The following is a 6710-nucleotide window of genomic DNA, read 5'->3' on the forward strand; positions in this document are numbered from 1 at the left end:
TTCTGCTCTGCCTTCATGTGGAGTGAGTATCACACTGCCAGGCACCAATACTGTCCTTTTTGAGAGGTTTCATTCAGTCCTTCCAGGAAATCTGGAACTCCTCAGAGCAACATCAGATCTTGGGTCTCACAAATCCTGGCCCATTCCTGTGCCCTGATCAGCAGCTGCTCAGTTCTTTCTGGCTGAGAACCACATCAGGGCTATCTGTACCCTAGTCCAGGCAATGGAGGAGTCATCAAGCCCCCCTGCTTTCCTTCTACCCATCTCTCCCCAAACAGCTCCCTCTCCCAACAGTGGAGAGAAGCAAAGCCCAGGAGCCACCACAATGGCAGCTTCTCCCAAGGTGACCTCCCTGCACAGCCCCAGGTTGCACACACCATGAAGCACACTCATGGAGAGAAGGTGCTGGCTTTTACACTGCCTGGTCACAAGCCAAAGATGATACAAATACATGTCAGTATTTTTTAGGAAGTACAGCCTCATTAGTCTTTTCCACTAATTTTTCCTGGTTGTTAGATTAAGAAATTAATGCTAGTTTTACCACAGGAGGAAACAGGCATTTGTCCAAACATGTAGGTGGAGATGTGTTTAGTGTCATTCACAGAGGAGGGATACACTCCCTCAACTTTAGCATGTTACAGAAGCTTTGGCATTTCTTTAGAGTTTTCAAGGCTTTCAGAAAAGACTATAGTAAATACATTGGACTTGCTGCTGTAAAATAAATTCATAAGCAAAAGCAGTTTTGAGTAACCAACAGTGTAAAATGAAGAGATAAAAAATTCACCTCTGTGGTTATGACTATGGGTTTATCAACAAGTTTAAGCAGGACCCAGCAGCTCTGCCACTGCTTCTTTTCCCTTGTGGGACTTGTGCATATTCACATGACAAGAGTATCTCCAGCTCTTCTTTCCAGCCACTGTGAGCTGCCCCACAGCCCAAATATTAGATGAGAAAAACTGCCTCAGTGTGATAATCTAAAATAGATTAAAAAATACTGCCATAAGTGAATGGATAAACAGAAATCAAAGGGTGACTAACCTGTCCAGGTTAATATTTTATACACATAAGTACTCAGAGAGAAAAAAAAAAGGCAAAAATGCTTATATTTCAACATAATTAGGTATAATACAAATATATAAAATGCATAGATTACATGGCCACTGGATGTGTGGAGACAATGATAGAGAAGTCATCCTACAAGAAAACAAGCTGTCCTGCCATCTCAGCTCACTGGGAGTTGCAGAAGAGTCTTCTTTCTGAAGTTTCTGTTGTCTGCTGCCACCTATGGTTCGAAAAGAAGCTTTTCCAAAGATCAATTCATCGCCAGAACCAACTAAACATGCAATGAAAGATCTAAAAAAAAACTCAAAGGGACTCATAACAATTGTTAGGACATCCAGCATGGATGGTCGAAGTCACGTCTGTATTAAGGTATGTAGTTTCAGTTTTAAAAGTACTGACCTCCCACTGATTTCAATTTATCCCAAATGGATCAAAAATACATTGCTTTTAGAGCAGTGTAGACCTTACCTAAGGAAAATTATGATATTTACAGAGTAAAAAGTTGCTCAAAAATATATAGGTGATGGAGAAAGGGGAATTACACAAAACCATTCTACGAAGTCGTGTTGCATTTACTACAATTTGACTAGGTCAGAGATTTGTATATGGATCACACATCAGGAGGCCTAAGAAAGAAGAAAGGAAAGTAATACTTTGAGATGGGATCTGAAATATATTTTAGAAAAAACAAGTTAAAATAGCCCTCAAGACAAATGCTCAGCAGTTGTAAATGCAAGAATTCAGTTTGTTGTTCCAACCTAAATTTAGCTAACTTATGCATAATGCATTACCCTGAAAGTATTTAATTACTCTCTCACACACTGGTTTTATCGCATCGTCCAAGAATCACATTGCAATAGGGTTTTTGATTCATAAGGAATAATTCACTTGGAAATGAAAATGTATCCTTATAATTTTATATTTTTAACTCCCTAACTAGTCAGCTAGTGCCTGTATTTACTTTACTATTGTTTTGCAATACAAAAAATACTGTGTCTTTTCAAGAATTCAAGAATTCCTTTTGTTCTCTTCAGTGCACCTGAGTGATATTGGCCATAAGATGGTTCAAATTAATATCTTCAGAGCATCCCAAACTACTAATCCTGTTGCCACACATAAGCTATCTCATTTCTCTGACCTTTCACTTCCCGGTGTTTGAAACAGAGTCACACTGAGGTTATGATGCACAGGTCATAAGGCCACAGATAACCTTAGATATTAGTGGGACTCCATGTCATTTTCTTACAGAAACCAGAAGTGAATCAATATTTAGAAAGCTGGAGAAATCGAGTTGTTCATGCCCTTTTGTCCACTTTGATTTTCAAAAGCTGTGAACTTAGCAGCTCTGAACAAATAAAAATGAATGTGGACGAAACAAAACCAGAAGCAATTTGGTTACCCGTGGGCCACAAGCACAGTGGAAAAACATCATTTTGCTCGTGGCTGCCCAGGAGGTGCTCCAGCTCCGCATCCCATTTACATGGTGCATGTAGTGCAGTATGGAGGAACTGGGGCTGTGTTACATACACAGTGGAAGTTTCAGTCTGAGAACCTTGTCTGTAAAGAAGCATAGGCTTACACAGTAGGTACCATGAGAAAAAGCAGTGTTTTGAATGAGTTTTAAAGGCAACTGTGCCCTGGACATAGTTCAGTTCTCATCTGCTCTGCACATGACCATGGAGCTTAGGGCCCCGTGGTGAAAATGAGACTAATGTCCTTCCTCCCACTCTTCATCATCTTCAGGTCAGATGAAGCTCTCACCATGAAGGAGCTCAGGCACCACAACCCACAGTAACTCAAACAACCCTTCTCAGGATCACTAACGTATACCTAAAGGGGCCCAAATCAGCATCATTATTTCACAGCTTGTGTCTAGTTAGACATGTCCACTTATGAGTGAGACACTGAAATGTTTTGAGGATGTGGTTCTACATGTCAGTTTACTGACTTACAGAAAGCCTTCATGTCATCTCGCAGTGGAGACCCCAGCTTTGTATTTAGTGCCACCAAATTATTAAGTGGAATATTTCCCAGTTGTCTGCTCTTCCAATAGCACATCCAGGAACCAGTGTTTTCAGGGCATGTCACACCTAATGAATAAGAGAAAACAAATGTCCTAATGCACAGCAATCCTATTCCTACTAAAGACAAGGGAAGCAAAATAGTAAAGTCAATGTAAAGCCTTTTGAAGTACTAACATTTGTGATTGCATGGACAGATAGACTGCCTCAATAGAGACTGAATTATCCCCCTGCTCATATCTTTTCTGCAGGTTTTAACACTGTGTCTCTTGATGTCTCTAATTCCTAAAACTTTGGGGCAGGTTCAGAGTCTATGAAAGTGGATCCTGAATTTGTGGCCTTTAATATTTAAATTAAATGTAAATAAAAACAAAACATTCGCCTTTCACCACAAAAATGAAGTCAGGAAAGGGTAGTTGGCATTATTTGTTTCTGTATTCTCTTTGTCAGAAACAACACTCAGCAAGGCTTTTGCACAAAATAGCAAGGGCAGGGAAAACAAAGATTTTGAAGTCCACAAGGTTCCTGTATCATCAGTTGGAACACGGAGAAACTCCGTTTATGAATGCACCTGTGTGATTCTCCTACGGACATCTACAAACCACCACATGAAACTGTTATCTAGGAAGGAACATGACCACCAGCTTCCCAAGTATGTCAAAACACTGAATGGCTTATCAAACAGATCTGATTTGTAAGAGAAATCTTTAGTGCTCAGTGAGTGAATTATGGGATTAGTGTGATGGAAGGGATAAAGTTGGTATTCCACCAGGAAATATCAGGTTTCTCTATGCATCCCAAAGTATTTATCTGCAGTTAGTGCTCTGCACGTAGTTATCAGAAATTACGATTGCACAATAAATAGCACTAACATTCAGTCAGCAGGACCCTGCCAAAATACAATGCCCTCTTTGGTACTGTGAAATGAGCTTCACTGACAAGAGTAAGATGTCACCTTATGTCACCTTCCTCCTTCCATAAAGGCCACATGCCCAGGGGAGTCTTTCCAACCCTTGCCATCTTTCCTAGTTTGCATTGATCAGCTTTAAACCGAAGCTTCCTTAGGTTGTCTTTTTTTTTTTCCCCTCTAGAAAGTGCTTGTGGAAATGCTTTAAGAATGTTAATACAGGCATGATCCTAAACCAATTCCATTCATACTGAAACTTTCAACAGCCCCATTGCAACTAATAATTTTGCAACTTTTTGACTGTTCCTTCATATGATACCTGTGAAGAGGAAACAGAAATTTAGCTAGAGAGACATGCAAGATAGGCTTTAGTTTTAGGAAACTGCAGCTGTACTACAACCCCTTGGGACAGCTGAGTAGGTGCCAGTTGAACACTTGTTGAGGACCAAAGTGTCCTTCATGGGCTCCATGCCCATACACCATGAAACTAAAAGAAGACAGCATAAAGCCTTTTCTTTCCCTTTTTCAGTTTGCTGTAAGTAGCTGGGGATAGGAACATCCTACATGCGCTACCAAGAGGGTACAGGCTGACAAGACACATTGACAAGCTTCTGCTGGGGAAAAATAAAGAAAATTTTCTCTCTGAAAGCCATGTGACTGTTTGCCTATGGCATGGAAAGACTGGTGAGATTCCAGCACCCAGGGTGGCTTGGAGGGGGCTGGGGAGGTCACTGTCACTCATGGAGTCTAGTCAGGCTTTGTGTTCAGATTCAAGAGAAGTCTTCTGCTGTCAGCCAGGGTTTGCTTTGCTCAGGTCAGTCTGCTGCTCTACCTCCAAGATGGGCCCCTTTGCGGCGTGATGTCCTGCTCCTCAGTAGCATTGGTGGTGATTAGCAGTGTGAGCGCTGCAGTGCACAACCTACCCCAAAAAACTGATGGGTGATTTCTCAAAACCAGTATAAATTCAAAGACATTCTCATATGTCATAGGCTATAAACTTTGGATCCCCACACATTATTTTCCAGTGGAAATCTGCAGCTGAGTTGTGCCCCTCTGTCTTCTCTATTTTATTTTGTATATCCAGGTGAGACATAACCACTGCAAAAGCACGTCACTGTTTGCCAGTGGTTAAAGTTGCACAGAAGAAGAGAACAGCAGGTTAACAGGGGGTGCTACATACCAGAAACCACACCAAAAGATGAAGCACAATCTCCACAGAGACTGATTTTGAAATAGTGGTATGGCATTAGTGATGCTCAAAGATTAAAAAGAAAAACAAAAAAGCAACATGTTGTCTGTCTTTCTTACTTGATGTCTCACTCTGTATGAAGTCTGAAAAACAGAAGGAAGGATGAAGCATGATCAGACTTTGAAGTACTGGAGTTTTTTATGGTCCACTGTTCACTACAACCTGGACACTCAGTACATTTGCTGGTGATGGAGTTTCCCAGTTTGTGTTCACTGGTCCCTGTGCTGCCCCCAAAGCTCCTTCACAAACATACAGACTTGAAAGGAGAAGCGGTAATTCAGGAAGTCTCCTAACACAGCAGGGTTACATTTGTAATATGAAAGGGTTAAGATTGAAAACCAAAGTTGTTTAATTCTATTTTCAGAAATCAGTACCTAAGGCAAGATTATCTTTAATGACAGACACTGGGGTGTCAAAGGACTGTGTCAGGTTTCAGACCTTTTCATAGTTTGAATTCCTGTGTTTAATCAAAGGTTAACTGAATCATTGCTGGTGGTGAAGAGTTACTTCAATGCGGTCTTGTTGTGGGTGGCCTACAATAAGTGATACCATATTCTGCATGCAAACATACTTCTCATGCATGCTCTGTGTACAACAAATATACGTGACAGTATATACAAACTGTCTCTCAGGAGATAGGTCAAGATAATTCTAACTTAAATTATTTCTTAACTGCTTCATCCTTTAGCTGAATAACCTTAATTTTTTTATCTTGACACTTCAAAATTACTTCCTTCAAAAAGGATAAAATGAAACAATAGCAATTAGCTTTCTTTAGTTCCTGAGTGCCAGAACTCATATAAGCAGAATTCTGTTTCATTGTGTCAGGCTGCATTTTCTTATTAGCTTTTTTTTTTTTTTTTTGCCTGGGCAGCTTATTACTTATAGATCACTTATAGATTACTTATAAATCAAACTTCTGTGAATTTGTTGTCTATTGATTTGGCAATACTAAATATATATACATAAAGTAGGACATAAAACAGAAAAGATTCACATGCCACAGATGAAACTTTTCTGTTATATTTTCCATCTCTAGTAATTTGCATTGCAAATAATTTCTGTTGAAAGAAGAGTAGGACTGTAGAATCTATCAGTATTTTCTATGTTCAAATGTAGCTTTGTGCCAAATTTTGAAGAATATTTCTTCCTGTTCATTATTCCTGGAACATCACTAGCCTACATTGATGTGATTAATGAAGATGGCTTAAAAAAATTGGAACTGAAAACTCCTTCTTTACAATCAAACATCAAAAACAAGGTGGCATGTTTCTATAAAACAAGGATTTTTACAGAAGATTTGAAATTAAACAGAAATATTCAGGGCAGAGGGATGTCTTTTTAGAAATATTTGTGGTTTTAGTGAAAACCTCAGAATGAAGTGTTTGGGTTTCCAATGAAAGATACACATATTTTGGTATTATGGTGGAAGAATTTTGCTTTTTTTATTGACTCCTCCCTTTCCACCCCT

The sequence above is a fragment of the Streptopelia decaocto genome (genome assembly GCF_964273445.1).
Source record: "Streptopelia decaocto genome assembly, chromosome: 2".
In the NCBI taxonomy this organism is placed as follows: domain Eukaryota; kingdom Metazoa; phylum Chordata; class Aves; order Columbiformes; family Columbidae; genus Streptopelia; species Streptopelia decaocto.